Source organism: Rhinopithecus bieti, unplaced genomic scaffold (assembly GCF_001698545.2).
Source record: "Rhinopithecus bieti isolate Rb0 unplaced genomic scaffold, ASM169854v2 scaffold_8760, whole genome shotgun sequence".
NCBI lineage: Eukaryota > Metazoa > Chordata > Mammalia > Primates > Cercopithecidae > Rhinopithecus > Rhinopithecus bieti.
In genome coordinates, this window is record NW_016806225.1 from 782,445 (window position 1) to 798,852 (window position 16,408).

At 40.9% G+C, this 16,408-nt stretch overlaps 1 long non-coding RNA gene across 1 annotated transcript; it reads right to left on the reverse strand.

Annotated features, from left to right (window-relative positions):
• Nucleotides 1-1,259: 1,259 nt before the first annotated feature.
• Nucleotides 1,260-16,025, reverse strand: LOC108531721 (uncharacterized). The gene is made up of 3 exons (XR_001886253.1): nucleotides 15,761-16,025; nucleotides 15,351-15,429; nucleotides 1,260-1,629 (listed from the first exon to the last, which is right to left on the reverse strand). It is a non-coding gene; the product is annotated as an uncharacterized LOC108531721 (long non-coding RNA).
• Nucleotides 16,026-16,408: the final 383 nt, after the last annotated feature.

The window sequence follows — 16,408 nt, forward strand, 5'->3', positions numbered from 1 at the left end:
CTCTTGCTTTTATCTTTGAAATTCCTTGTGTTGTTTGTTTGTTTGTTTGTTTGTTTTGGAGACAGTCTTGCTCTGTTGCCCAGGCTGGAGTGCAGTGACATGATCTCGGCTCACTGCAACTTCCGTCTCCCAGGTACAAGCAATTCCCAAGCCTCAGCCACCAAGTAGTTGGGATTACAGGCGCATGCTACGAAGCTTGGCTAATTTTTTTGTTATTGTATTTTTAGTAGAGACAAAGTTTCACCATATTGCTCAGGCTGGTCTCGAACTCCTGAGCCCAGGCAATCTGCCCGCCTAGGTCTCCCAAAGTGCTAGGATTACAGGTGTCAGCCACTGCGCCCGGCCAAAATTCCCTGTTTTAACCAAATCACTTTCATTTCTCTATAAAAGTTTCAGGAAGGGTCTGCTTGATCTGATACCAGTGAAACAGACTTCTGGCTGCTTGGGGACAGGGACTGAGGTCTTAAAATAATTGCTTTGAGAGGTCTTGGGAGAGATCTTGTGTGAATTGTCATGGGGTTCCCAGTGGAGAGGCAGCCATCTGCAGAGCTTTGTGCCTGAAGAAATACCTCCCCTTTAAACCCTGTTCATTTCTCCTGTGTCCATTCCCTCAAGTAGACTAGCCCAGGATGGGCACACAGGAGCACTCATATGTACTTGCTGAATTGAACTAATTTGAATATTATTGTTTCAGCCAGCTTATCGCTTTATAATTTGTTTGTAATCTTATCTGAATTTCTGGGACTTTTCTTCTTGCTGAAAAGTCTGCTCCTTCTTACTTCGGTGTTAGAAGACCCTTCTCTCTCCATACTTTGCTATGCTCAGCCTTGGACTTATAGGAGGCAGGAGTTCTGGGTGTTCCTTGGCCACTCAGATCCCCTAGCTACTGAGTGTGCACCAAGATGATCCTGCCAGGCTCTCAGGGCACTTCTTAGTCTGGATTGTGACAGACTTGGGGTTATGAATTGAACTGTCTTTGTTAATTTTTTGGTATGGGATGGGGAGAGGCAGGCATAACACTCCCATCTGCCCATCCAGGGATGGAACAATATTTATTTAGTAAATGATTGTTAATATTTGGTTAGATGTGAAATCCTGAGGAAGTAATTTCAAGAACACAAACCAACACCCAACCCTCAGGCTCCCTAAATCTAGTCTGTCACCACCCCCAGCCCTCACTACATATCAGAATGCCAAAGACCGAATTCTTTACCTTCCTTCATTCTCTTCCTCTCAGTTTTGCTCCCTAAGCCCTCCTTAAGCCCCTTTATGTCACTACACAGCCTGGGCATCCACTCCCAGTACTATTTCTACCTAACTCCTCCCTCTTCTTTCTTCCAGTCCTAGGTTGTTTGTTCATACCTGTCATATCTCCATTTATAACAGCTATTAGGGAATTCCTCTTCAACCCCAGCCCTGTCTGCCTTTGAGGACTATCTGCTCATCTCTCCGCCATGACCTCCGGCCTTGGGTCCTCCTGCTTCATGTGTCAGGAACAATGGTGGTGGTATCAACAGTAAAAATTGCTTTGAAGAGAGTCTTCAAGGTGGCTTTGGAGTGTTGTGAGGATGTGCTGGATGCTTGGTCAAAGGACAAGAGAACTTCAAAATGGAGACTTCTAGGAATCACCTGTGGAAGGGAATAGAAAAACACAATAGCAGATCACAGATTGCTCTTTGCCAAGGTTTTAGCTTCCATGACCCCCTATAAAAAAAATCAAACCCTGATCCTCCAAGGTTGGCAGTGAAAGAAAAGAGCCTTTATGTGAATAAGGTTCCTGGATCTCATGGCCCCAACTCTTGGGGGAGTAGCTACCTCTTTAATCTTCCTGCCCAAGCCCTGCCCATAATTCTTCTCTCTGTGTCCAGTCCATCAAGTGAAATCATGTTGGAGAACAGATACCTTTTAACTAGAACACTGGGATCCCCTGCTGTGTCACCCCAGCATTTCTGTCCATGTTTTGCCACTCAAAGCCCTTACCACCAAGATCAAAAATAGCTGTAATTGGTTTATCATCCTCAGATTGTATCTGTGTCATTCATCCTCTTATTCTAGATCATAGCTCAGTGACTGCCACAGGATAGATGCCCAATAATTGTTTGTTGAATGAATGAATAGATCAACTTTGCTTAAGGCTCCAGGATATCAGCAGAGAAAGCAGACCCAAAGAGCTACTTGTAAGTAATCTGGCTTCCAAAATGTAAAGTACTCATCTTGAGCTTGCGTTCCTCTCCAGGGCCTCCCTGCCTACCTCCCGGCATATCTCCACATCAATCCCTTCCCAGCTGGTAGTATTCCAGCATAGCCAGACTTCTCAAGACAGACTGATGGAGTGAGAGAAAATTAGGAGATCCTTCTCATGGTAGTCTAAGGTCCACTCTCCAAGATTCCAAATTCCAAATATCAAATACTATAACTACCTTGGGTGATAAATTCTGGGAATGTCTACCTCATTGTGGTCTTACTCTAGGTCAGAAAGAAAAACAGCTTTCATCTCCCTTGCCAACTTTCATCAGTTTTTCCCTGAAATATTCTATTAAGAATTAGCCAGAAAGAGTAGGTGATCAATTAACAGAGTCTGCCATGGATGTGGGAGGGAGAAAAGATAGCATTTATGGAGTGTATTTCCTGTGGTCTCAGCAGAACAATCTGTCTTTATACAACAAAAGCGATCAATATCCACACTTAGAGGGATTATTTGTATTTATCCTTAAAGGTTTCAGACGTCTTTTGACAGTCTCCACACCTTCTACTTGGCTATGGAGACTTGAAGAGGGGGAAATTTTAATAATTTGTATCAGTTCTGAGGTGATTTCTTTTTTTTCCAAATACAACTGAAGCTGAAGGAAACAACTACAACAGGATGGTATTACTTAAGCCCAATTCAACAATTATTATTTTTTAAATTTTATAATTTTATTAAGTGTCTTCAGTGGAATGCTGTGCTCTTTGTTAAGCATCATCCCCAAGCTTGGCAATGGTGCATGGATAAACCAGGAACAGCTCGGAAGCTCCCTCTCTGCCCTGCGCCACCAGGGTCTAAGATACATCTTCCAATAGGCCCCCAATGGGATCAGGCTCAGCATCTCAACCAGGACTCTTTCTATTAGAGCTCCTGGTGGGAAACCAAGAAGGGCAGCTGACCACTAGGTTACTTCCTTTTCAAGAAATCCCTCAGACCACCACTAGGGTAGTGGCTGATGGCAGCTGGGGAAGGCCTGAGTGGGTTTCAGTTGGTTCTGTGTTTGAACCAACATAGGAGTGCTCAGCACCAGGAGACAGAGGGCAATCTGACCCACTTTTCCTCACCAGTGCTGACCCTGGCTGCAGATTGGGAGGGGAAACACCAAATGCCACAAGGAGCTGAAACAAAAGGTGGGGGGATAGTAGGCAGAGTGGAGGGAGAGAGTCATTGACAGGAATGAGATGGGAGAGGTGGCAGAGACAGCATTTGGGTGTTGAAATTACCCTGTGAATTTTTTCTGGTACTTTCCCGTAACTCTGAGACTGAACGTGTGCATGTGACATGTCTAAAACTGTGACTTGTTTAAAGCAACTGTTTGAAAACCGTCAGAACCAGCAGCTGATAGAAACAGGCTTCTAACTTAAATATCTAAAGGGAAGATTTCTTCCTAACTTCAAGAATGTGACCAGCTCATCAAAAGCAAGCAAGCATCAATGCATCACCTTGCTCAGCGTGTCTCAGTTCAGCTTCCTACACTATCTTCAGCTGTTTTTCAGGTTGAAGAGTACTTAGTCTTTCTTAGGAGACAGCATAGCTTATTTGCAGGTAAAGGACAATACCCTGTTTGATAGCAAAAGATTGAATATCTAGAAAGTGTTTATTTTCCTACTGTTTAAAATTTTTTTTCCAGAAGATAAACAGATACAAATCTCCATGGATGATTTGAGAAGTGCACAGGTGATAAATGGGGAAGAGAAATCCCATTCTGCCTCCTCAGTCATCCACTGATGTCTGAGAAAGAATAATATTGCTTTTTTCCCCTCTCTCTTGACCTTCCTGTGCAATAAATAATGATGACAATAGCAGCATATAATATTTACGGTGGCCATGTAATTTACTCTCCAGACTGGGACTCTTTGAGAGTGAAAGGGAGTGCTAATACTCATTACTCCAGGACAGTAGACTTGAATGGAGACATATGGTCATCCTAATAATGGTGGAAATTTACCATGGATTCTGGAGTCAGGCCCAGATTTCAATCCCAGCTTCCCACATATTTACCCACCATATAATTACAGACATGCTACTTCACCTCCAAGACCCCTATTTCATTCATTATAAAGATGTGTGGTCTGTCCTTCAAGTTTATAATATCTGGCAAGATCGTTTTGAGGATTAAATGAGATAGTTATGTAAAATCACCCAGCACAGCACAAGGCTGGCATTCCAAATATGTTCATATTCTTTGCTTTATAGTAATATGCCAGGATTAGTGAATCAGTTTGTTCATCCATTTCTTTAAGTACCCAAGAGTGAATTGTCAGGCATTTATTGAGTAAGATCAGTGGTTCTCAGTGGAAGCAGTATGACTCCATGGGAATGCTTTGGAAAACTGTGGAGGTGTATGTGGTTGTCACAGTGATTTGTGCACGTGGGGAGGGTACTACTGGCATTTAGCAAGAGTGCTGGGGTCGCTAGACATCCTGCAATATCCGGAAAAGTTTTGCACAATGAAGGATTCTCCCTCATCCCTCAGGGCCTACTGGTGCCCCATTTGATATTCCTAGAGGCAAAAAAAAAAAATCTTTATAATTATCTGAGCCTAGAGCCCAATTTGATTTTACATATAAATACAAAGCATTTGTTGCAGAGTTCTAATATGCACCAGATTTTCCCGAAACGTGTCAGCTGTATAAATTAAAGGAAGATTGTGCTTTGTTCAGAATTTTACTAAGTGTTTTTCACTATTTCAGGAACTCTCATTACTAGTAAAAACAAACAAACAAGCAAACAAACAAAAAACACTTTTGGACAGTAATAGTAAAATAGGGAAGGATATGTTAGTCACTAATACAACACACCACTCTTAGACTGCACTTAAGGCCTTCACATTCACATCATTCTCCTTACGAGTGAAAGCATTTGACTCATGTCTTCTAGTGTGACTATCCTAAGAGTTTACATAATGAAAATCATATTATTTTATTGTAAATTCTTTTATTTCTCTTTTATAACAAGGCATTATATTTGTGGCAGAAACTGCTAGATGCTCACCAAAGTCCACGTTCCACTCTCTCTCCTGGTTTCCCAACTAGACTCTATTTCCCATCCACCCTTGCAGACAGGTGTGGTCATGTGCTTGAGTCCCAGCCAATGGCCCCTGAGCAGAAGTGATACATACCACTTCCAGGCCTGGCCCACGGAAACCTCCCAGGTGCACGCCTCCATATCTGTTTCAACTCCCTGCCCATTACTTATCTGCCCAGTCCTATCATGAGAGCTGGAAATAAACTTTTATTGTGTTTAAGTTATTAAATATATTAGGGTACATTTGTTTTAGCAATGAGGAGAACCCAACTAATACACTATGGGCTTTTTAAAAAACGTATTTGTGAATTTAATTTTAAGATCGTAAAAAGGACATCATAAAATACTAGTTATAAAAGGGGTGGTAAGTCTGATGGTGTTGAGAACTGCTGGTCTAGACTATGGAAGGTGTAAGGACTAGACAGAAGAAAAATGTGTGGTCTGTCCTTCAAGTTTTTAGTATCACATGCACAACTACACAGGCACACACACACATGCAGAGTTCATTAGTTCAAGGCTGTGTATGATAAGAAACAAGTGAGTTGTGTAGACTGGATGGACTCCAAACTTTTCGTTTTGCAACCCCATTCATTAAAAACATGTTGTGCAAGCACTTTCAATACATATTTCATAGAATTCAAGACACTATCAGTTGTACATTACATCATCACATATAGCATGAAGAAAGAAAAATATCCCTGCCAATCAAATTGTGACATAGGCTTTTGTATGTAGATTGTAAAATGTATTCCAAAATGAGAGATGTTAAAATGTGAAACAATGTGTGTCTCAGAACTGATAAAAAATGATCAATGATCATATGCTTCTAAATGAATATATTATGTCCTCTTAAAAGCATACACAAAAATGGGAGTTTTAAAAGGTTGACATTTTATAAGCAAAAGTTCAATACCTTCCTGTTGCACCCCAAAGGATCACTGCAGACACCCCACCATGGAGGCCACTGGCATAGACAGAGGTCCCGTGTGGGCCCAGAAGAGTGAGGGGCTCTTAGCTGAGTCTGTGTGGCTCTGGGGAAGTGGATAAGCATTCCAGAAGAATCCAGTATTCCAAAATTATCCAGCTTCTGGAATACCAGAAGAATCCACCTCCAGCTTTCACACTGTATTTCTTTAGTGCCTTCCTCTCAGCAACCTGTCCTCTCACAAGAAAAAGATGTTGGTTACCTCTGTTGGGGGTAATTGCATTTTAATTGGAGTCTTCAGTCCTTTAACTGAAAGAGATTAATCTTCAAAGGAGACATTGTGACCATCAGTCAGGGAGCTATCTTGAGCCAGGCACTTGTGACTTCTGTTACAGACACTGCACATCCGACTTGTAAGATCGGCCTTAAGTAGCACCCACCCAAATCTTGTGTTGCTCTTTGTCTATGCTGACATTAAATACAGTGCCCAGCTGTCATCTGCTTACACTGTTCAAATTAGCTCCATTTACATGCCGTTATTTCCCTAAGTTGTTTATCTTTCTCCCAGAGAGTAGCTTCCTCGCCTGGCTACCCTACTTATGTCATTCCCCCTAACACTGAGGCTGAGAACCACAGTCACTTCTGGTCCCTTGGCTTCACTGTCCCCTAACATCACTCAGATGGTTTTCCTGTTTCTGTGTTTGGGCACTTCTGAAATGCTAGTCCACTTCCCCAGAGCCACACAGACAGCTAAGAGCTCCTCACTCTTCTGGACCCACATGAGACCTCTGTCTATGCCAGTGGCCTCCAGAGTCGGGTGTCTGTAGTGATCCTTTGGGGTGCAACAGGAAGGTATTGAACTTTTGCTTATAAAATCTCAATCTTTTAAAACTCCTATTTTTGTGTATGCTTTTAAAAGGACATAATATATTCGTTTAGAAGTATATGATCATTTATTATCAGTTCTGAGACACACATTGTTTTGCATTTTAACATCTCTCATATTGAGATGCATTTTACAATCAATACCTACAGAAAGCCTATGTCACAATTTGGCAGGGATATTTTTCTTTCTTCATGCTATATAACGTAATGATGTAATGCACAATTGATAGTGTCTTGAATTCTGTGAAACATGTATCAAAAGTGTTTGCACAACATGTTTTTAACTAATAGGGTTGCAAAATGAAAAGTTTGGAGTCCATCCAGTCTACGCAACTCACTTGTTTCTTACCACACACAGCCTTGAATTAATGAGCTCTGCGTGCATGTGCCTGTGTAGTTGTGCGTGTGATTTTATAAACTAGAAGGACAGACCATGCATTATTCTTTTGTCTAGTCCTTACAGCGCCTTCTATAGTGCTGTAAGGACTGCAAGCACCTTCCATAGCACCTTCCATCTGGGAACCCCAAGAGGAGAAAAGACTGGGCAATCAGGAGTGGTAGGCAGGCAATGGGACTGCTAAAGTGGCCTTCAGGTTCATAACCTGCATAAAGAGTCTGGAATTGAATTATCCACTGAATTCTCTCCCTCCTTTCTCTTTCCATCTCTCTCTCTATTTCCTTCTCTCTCTCTCTCACACACACACTCTCATTCTCTCTCTCTAAAAATATCTATATACATACATACACATATGTGAGTGTAGGTGTGTGTTTTCTCACAAGGTGATGTTTAGCAAGAGAAAAGTTCTAAAAAACTCAGAAATAACCATTTTTAGTATTTCCTAAGATTAAAAGTAAGGAAAGAAATTTAAGGGGAAAAGACCAAGAGATTTGAATAGATAATTTTAAAAATCTGTAAAAAAGGGAAAACGTCACCAAAATTAAGATTAAAAGGCAAACTGAAAAAAAGTTTGCAGCGAATGCAAAAAAGAGCTGCTATCTTTTCTTTATAAAGAGCTGAAGTAACTCAATAAGAAAAATGCAAAGAACCCTAAACACAGACATGCAAGGATATTTACAGACAATTCATAAAAGAGGCACCGTAACTAGTCAATGATCACAAAGCGCATGGGGAAAGGGGCCATGTGTATGTGTCCACCATCAGAGACCTAATACCTGGGTCAGTGCCTGGTTCACCTGTTAAGTAAATACAGTTATGTATTTATAATGGAAATGTTTTCTTTGGGCAATTTTGTCATTGTGTGAACATTATAGGGTGCGCGTATACAAACCTAGATGGTATTGCCTACTCCATACCTAGGCTATATGATATGGTTTTATCACTCTTAGGCCACAAACCTGTACAGCATGTTACTCTACCAAATACTGTAGGCAATTATGACACAATGGTAAGTATTTGTGTATCTGAACATATTCAAACAGAAAACAGTAAAAATACAGTATAAAATGTTAGAAATGGCACACCCTGTCCTGTTTAGGTCACTTACCATAAATGGAGCTTGCAGGACTGGAAGTTACTCAGGGTGAGTCAATGAGTGAGTGGTGAGTGAATGTGAAAGCTTAGGACACAACTGTACACCTTATAAACACTGTACACTTAGCACTACATTTATAGAAAATATTTTTCTTTCTTCAATACTAAATTAACCTTAGCTTACTGTAACATTTTTACTTTATAAACTTCTTAATTTTTTTAATGTTTTGATTATTTTGTAGATATTTGGCTTAAACACACATTGTACAGCTGTGCAAAATATTTCTTTTAATATCCTTATTCTATAAGCTTTTTTCTACTTTCACAGTTTTTTATTTTTCACTTTTTAAACACTTTTGTTAAAAACTAAGACACAAACACACATATTAGCCTAGGCCTACACAATGTCAGGATCATCAGTATCACTGTCTTCTACTTCTCCAGTTTGTCCCACTGGAAGGACTGAAGGGGTAATAACAGGCATGGAGCTGTCATCTATGAAAACAATACCTTCTTTTGAAGCACCTCCTGAAGGAGCTGCCTGGGGCTGTTCTTGAGGAGGTGTCGCTCTTTTCAGAAAAGAAAAGAATGCTTGATTTATTTCTTTGTTTCATCATGTATTTGCTTGTGAGTAGATAATGCATCATGAACACTCCTCTCTACTAATGAAAACCATGCAGTGTTAGGGTCCATGGTTTCAAACTTTCCAAGTTGCTGAGGTCTATAAAGGCTTCTGCCAAACCCTTGACAGTGAATTTTCTCAGGGTTTTGTCTTTTTCTTCTGCAGTTTCCTTTTCTCTTGACTCTTCTTTAAGCTCTTGAGTTCCTGTTCCAGCTCTCGCAACTCTGTCAGTTCCTCAGGACTTACATCTAGAGGCTCCTCAATGTCATCCTCATCCACACTGAGGTTAAAGTTGTTTGCTCCCTTATAATCATATGGGACCACCACCACATATCCAATTCATCAATGCCACATAACTGTATTTGTTGAATGATTGATTAAATGGATGAATGAATTAATTAATTAAAAAGTCTACCTTGAGGTAATCAAAGGGATACAAACTAAATATTTTTGCCCATCACTGTAGCAAAGCATTTTTTAAAGGAGTAATATGCAATTAGTATAGTAAATGCCTGTGGTGAAAAGGACTTTCTCATGCAAATTGATGGGCATGTGAATTGTTGTGAAAAGCAATTGGTCAATAACATGAAAGTGCTCACCTCCTTCTGGTGCATGGGTGGACCACGCTTTCCCACCCAATCCCACCGCCTTGAAGGCAGACAGGGCTGTGTAACAAGTTCTGCCTATGGGGTATGAGTGAGTATTTAGGAACCTTCTCATAAAGATGTAATAAGAGAGCAGGCTTGGTTGAGACGGTGGAATCTAAGCACTGAAAAGTCTGGACTGCTAAGTCCTCATACAAGGACAGCAGCTTCAGAGAGTAACCTGAACCCAAAAATGAATTCCCATGACTAAGAAGTAAATTTTTATTTTTGTTAAGTCATTGAGATAATAGAGCTGCTTGTTACCACAGCTCACCTGGCTCATTCTGATTAACATGCTTATTTAATTCTTTTGTCTATCAATTGAGATATGCACCTATTATAAAACAGATCCAGAAGTTCCATTTATGAGGAATAAGAGAATACTCCTAAATATGGAAAAATATATTTATACATGAAGATGCTCCTTGTAAGGTTATTTTAAAACCAGCATTCCCGTAATAGAATAGTTAGCTGCTAAAGAAAAACATACCACATGTGCTTAGTAGATATTTATAAAGAAGATGTAATAACGTGGGAAAATGTTTATGACTGCTATCCTCATAGACTTTCTATTCATATAGAATAAGATTGAAGAAAATCACCAAAATGTTAAAATTGGTTTTGTTGGGTAGTGCGAATATAAGCAATTTCTTCTCCTTCTTTCTACAGCTTAAAGTTTTCCGAATATTTAAAAACAAATGTATATCAATTTTTATAAAGAAAAACAATGCTGTTCTTTCAATTACTCAAGTTTTAAAATTAATAACAAATAGGTTATTTTATTATCTCATTGGTAAGATTTTTCTTAATCCCAGAAACAGATCTTTCCCTAGTTGCTCCGAAATCCAGGTGGTAGACAATCTTTACATTTTATATTTTTTGCTACTTTTGTCTATATACATGCAGAAAAGGGAAAAGGCAAATTTTAAGGAAAATGTTTGTGAGTTCATCTCATTTAAAAGCACAATAGGCGACCTATTGATTTTTAAAATAGAGAGGCTCTGACCTTGTCCAAGGCCTTCCCGCTCTTTGGAGCCCATTGTCCTTCTCTGATCCATTAGAGATTGAGTCTGGTGATCCCTAAGGCCCTCTTCCAGATCTTCTACTCTGTAATTCCGTGTTGAAATGGAATAAGATGTTCACAATTTGGTATGTTAGAAGTGTAATTCAACCAGGCATTGGAAAATATTTATCTCATTAATCTTTGTGAACAGGTATCTATGGAAACAACTTACATTTGTATTCAAGGGAGATAATCATTTATGAATTTATCCTTGTACAATCATCACAAAGGTAAGTTGTGCCCAGGATAGCTTCTTGCAGTATGTTCAACAGGACACAGTTTTACACCATTTTTAGTAGAATCAAGTAGAAATCACTCTGACAAACTGAGATACCACCAGAGATTCAGAAACTGGAGAGTCTAGCTTGAAAATATATCATAGGGATCATGAGAGTCACAGTGCTCACTAGACACAATTTTAGAAAAGTTGAGAAAAAGACACTGAAATGATGGAAGACCCAAGTAATCATGGAAAGCAGAAGAAAATGGATTAGATACAGAGAGCATCATTTTTCATTCAACCTGGGTCAGTTTTATCCAATAATTCTGGAATGACCACCTTGTTACCTAACTAGCTGCTCCTCCTCTCTGGGCTGAGCTTCTACACATAGACAATTAGGGCCCTTGACCAGATAGCATCTAAAATCCCTGCAAGTTCTGATAATATGATTGGGCTAGTGTTTGTTTTTGCTATCATTTGATGTCCTTCAGCACTGATTTATAAAAACAAAATAGAAAACTCAGGTTACATGCAAAGAGACACTTCCATGTCTTGATAATGTCTGATAAGCAGAACTGGTGTTTTCTAGCTCACCGTTCTTTACTTCTCTCTAGCTTTATTGTTCAGACCTCTCTGGCTGCCTGCAACAGAAGCTCAGCATGACCTGGCTCAAATCAAAAGGAGAAGCCTTGGTTCCTATAACCAAGTTGCTGGAAGGGCATAGGTTTAGGTGACCAAAAGACAATGGATGCAGGGTCTCGAACACTGTCAGGACTCTCCGTGCTCTTTGGGTTTCAGGGTTCAAATCAGGTTCATCATGTTAGTGGAGTCATGGATATGGGCAGCTCTGGGCTCTCATTCCTGGGGAAGTTAGCATTGTGCCTTAAGCTCATCTTTTATAATTCACAGGTAAGGACACTGGTGGCACAGCTTAGGTCACAATCCCAACACCTGAGCCAATCATCATGCTCAGAGGTGAGAGATATGATGATTTGCCAACCTGGTCACATGTTCAGTCTTTTTAATCAAGAGGATTTGGGTCATACTGGAAGCAATAGAGACGTCCATACTGAGAGGGAAACAGAACAGCAGCTGTATTTGTTTTCTATTGCTGTGTCTCAAGTTGCCACAAACTTAGAGGCTTAAAAAAATGCTCACCTATTAGTTCACAGTGCCATAGGTCAGAAGGCTGTACACAGTGTGGCTGTGTTCTCTACTCAGGATCTCACAAGGCTAAAAAGCGTTGGCAAAGTTTGTTTTTTTTTTCTCATCGGGAGTTCAGGGTCATCTTCCAAGCTCATGTGGTCATGGCAGCATTCACTTCCTTGAGGTTGTAGGACTGAGGCCCTCATTTCTTTATTGGCTATCAGCTAGGGGCTGCTCTCAGTTCCTAAAGGCCCCTAATTCCTCTTCAAATCCAGCTATGGAGAATCCCCCCCACCCCCCAGTGTCAAATGTATCTCACACTTCGAATCTCTTTCATCAGCAGGAGCCCAGTCCTTTTTAAGGGCTTGGCTGATTAGATCAGCACCTGAAGTTCCCCAGATAATCTTCCCACCTTAAGGTCAGTTGATTTGGCACCTTAACTACATCTGCAAAATCTCTTCATGGTACCTAGCTTAGAGTTTGATTAAATAACTGGGAGAATGTGTATACCAGGGAAGAAGAGAGTGGGAATATTGGAGATCATCTTAGAATTCTGCCTAACTTGCCATATGAACTTAGGAAGTTTGAATCTGAGTTTGATCTTTTGAGATATGTCTCAAAAACATCCAAAGACTAAATCTACCTAAATCTTGAGCAACTAATTCACTTATTAAACTGGTTGCTTGACTCATGTAATCAATATAATGTAATCAAATACATTTTTAAAAGTCATATGATTGTCTTAACTTTAGGAAGATAGAATATGAATTTAAAATAGACCTTACTTAGGTAAAAGCACGTTTTAAGCACTTTCTCCATGTTCCTTTTCAAATGAGGAGTTGTTTGATTCCATAAACTCAATTAGGCCCTTCTGTTATACATCCTCATGGAACTCTGTTCTATGACTCTTGAGACACTCCTAATTACTTACTCAACACTATTACCACTATCCTGTATCCTGACAATGCAGAATCTGCATTTCCTATTCCATGCAGCATGCCTAGTACATGGCATAGAGGCTGGCACACAAAATAAATATTCGCAGAATAAAAGAGGACAAATGCCAGGCCACACTTTTGTCATTTATGTACTCCCTATGCTTAGGGCAGTACCAGCATATAGTAGATGTTCAATTGAAGTGGAAGGAAGTCTAGGAAGGAGGGAAGAAGAGAAGAAGGCAGAACACAGCGCTAGGCCCCTTTAAAAGAAAGCAGCTAACTCTGCTTCCTGCTGTGTTGACTCGATTGACCTGTACAAACAGTTCTTAGCATTTTACTTCCAAGAACAACCGTATAAGGTGATTTAATTATTTCCCAATGGTTGCTGGGACTCTTGAAGCCCATGCAGGACAATGGGCAAAAGGGTCCCCACACCAAAATTGGCATTGGGTATACCCAGAGGGTGTTTATCTGGCTGGACTTCATGACACTGGTCACCTGAGGCTATTCTCTTTGTTTGTTTTATCTTGAACACAGTCACATGCCCACTTCAGGTCTCTGTACAGGCAAAATGTGTCTGGAGTCAACTACTTAGCAGAGCAAATACACTCATCCCCAGGCCTGTATTAGACTTTAACTGCAGACAGGCCGAACTCACAGAACCTGTACTGCCTATACAAAAGGAGACCTTTTATCATGTCTGGGGGGAAGTCAATATCACTTATAATATGTTAACTATCTCACTAACCCTGGAGGTGATCTGGATATGGAGAAGGGCTCAAGTGATCAAATATCTCTGAAAAAAGACATAATCTGGGTCCAAAATGTCAGCAATAATGTACAAACAGACCATCTTCTTGGAAGGAAATTTGGGAAATACCTTCCAGGGAGGTTGTCCATGACATAGTGTTGGTCTTCCCTGCCAGCCCCTCCCCAGCTTTCTCCTTCCCCTACCCTGGCCTCACACACAACTACGACTCTCACTTCTCTTTTAACCTATAAGTGAAAGTCTGATGATGATCGCACACACGTCCTCCTTCCTAAGTGCTGCATTATGTCCTGCCTATTTTTTTTTTTTTTTTTTTTTTTTTTCTCTGATGCATCACTAGTTGCAGGACGAAGCTATTCACAGACCCTGGATCAAGTCCATGTGGGGAGACCATTGGGAAGAACATGATTTTTTTTTATTTTTTTATTTTTTTATTTTTTGAGACGGAGTCTTGCTCTGTTGCCTGGGCTGGAGTGCGGTGACTGGATCTCAGCTCACTGCAAGCTCCGCCTCCCAGGTTTACGCCATTCTCCCGCCTCAGCCTCCCGAGTAACTGGGACTACAGGCGCCCGCCGCGTCGTCCGACTAGTTTTTTGTATTTTTAGTAGAGACGGGGTTTCACCGTGTTAGCCAGGATGGTCTCGATCTCCTGACCTCGTGATCCGCCCGTCTCGGCCTCCCAAAATGCTGGGATTACAGGCTTGAGCCACCGCGCCCGGCCAAGAACATGATTTTTAAAGCTAGTTTTACCTCAACACTGCTCAATCCCAGACCACTCTTCCCCAGTCACTTGCTTATTGCTATGGGCTGAATGTTTATGTCCTCTGAAAAATCGTATGTTGAGGCCCTAACTCCCAGTGTAATAGTATCTAGAGGTAAAGCCTTTGGGAGTATTAGGTTTAGATGAGGTCGTGAGGGTGAGAATTCTCATGAGAGAAACAGTGCCCTTATAAGAAGAGGAAAATAGGCCGGGCACTGTGGTTCATGTCTGTAATCCCAGCACTTTGGGAAGCCGAGGTGGGCAGATTACCTGAGGTCAGGAGTTTGAGACCAGCCTGGCCAACATGGTGAAACCCTGTCTCTACTAAAAATACAAAAATTAGCTGGGCTTGGAGGTGGGTGCCTGTAGTCCCAGCTACTGGGGAGGCTGAGGCAAGAGAATTGTTTGAATCGGGAGGCAGAGGTTGCAGTGAGCCAAGATCATGCCACTGCACTCCAGCCTGGGCAAGAGTGAGACTCCGTCTCAAAAAAATAAGTACATAAAAAATAAAAAGAGGAAAATAGATCCTCTCTCTCTCTCTCCCTCTCCCTCTCATCAGTGCACTCACCCAGGAAAAAAAAACATGAGGAAACAGCAAAACAGTGGCCACTTACAGGTACAAGCCAGGAAGAGGGTCCTCACCAGGAAATGTAATCCACTGGCACTTTGACCCTGGACTTTTGGCCTCCAGAACTGTGAGAAATAAATTGTTATTTAAGCCACCTGGTCTGTGGTATTTTGTTACAGCAGCCTGAGCCGACTGACACTTATTGCAATTAATTATTTGTATGATGACAGAGTCCCGCATTTCTATTACAGCTTTCTAAGAATTCATCTTATTTGGTTTCACCCCTCACGGTGCCTAACTACCGGTACTTATGTGTATAAATGGTTGCTAAATGTTTCTCAAACCTTCACTTTTTGTCCTAAGGAGCTTGGTCTTGATCACTCATGCAGTGGGAGCTGCTGGGAGTTTCTGAACATAAAGTGGTATTAGCTGTTTTTTTTCAAGCAAATGACTTACCTTTGGAGCCTCAGGTTTCCGGTAAGAGAAATTAGGTTGTACAAGGGTAGAAAGACAAAGTTTTTTGAACAGCGTAACTCATTGCGTAAATGTAAAATATCCTTAAGAGCTCACATTTGCCCCTTGCATTCCTCAAAAGGGCAGAGCATCTGCTAAAAGACCAATCTGTGAAGCACTAACTTGACTTCTGCTTATTTAAGCTGGACTAACTAACCTTGTGACTAATTATCTCTGTGCTGTGGCTGCCTAAGCAGGGAAAATGTCCAAATGTGGAGAGTTTGAACTCCCTTATTATGGGGAAAATATCCCAGCATGCCTTTCCACTTTACTTCTAGGGCAAAGTGAGGAAGATTCCTTTCTAAATAGCAAAAATTCACTTTGCTATACAAGAACTACTGAGGGGATAAAACCTTGACTTCAAACTTGTCAAATATGTTTCGCAGCTCCAAAGGCTAAACACACACACAGACACACGCACACATAATAATGCCGATTGCCGCCATTTTATCCTTAGAATGACTTAGTTATGAAGACCACAATACACTAAACACTTCCTATAAAATGTCCTAGCCAGAGACTATGTGATAAAGATTTCCATATATGGGCGTGTGACTAAGGGCTGAGAGAAAATATGGCGGAGACTGCTGG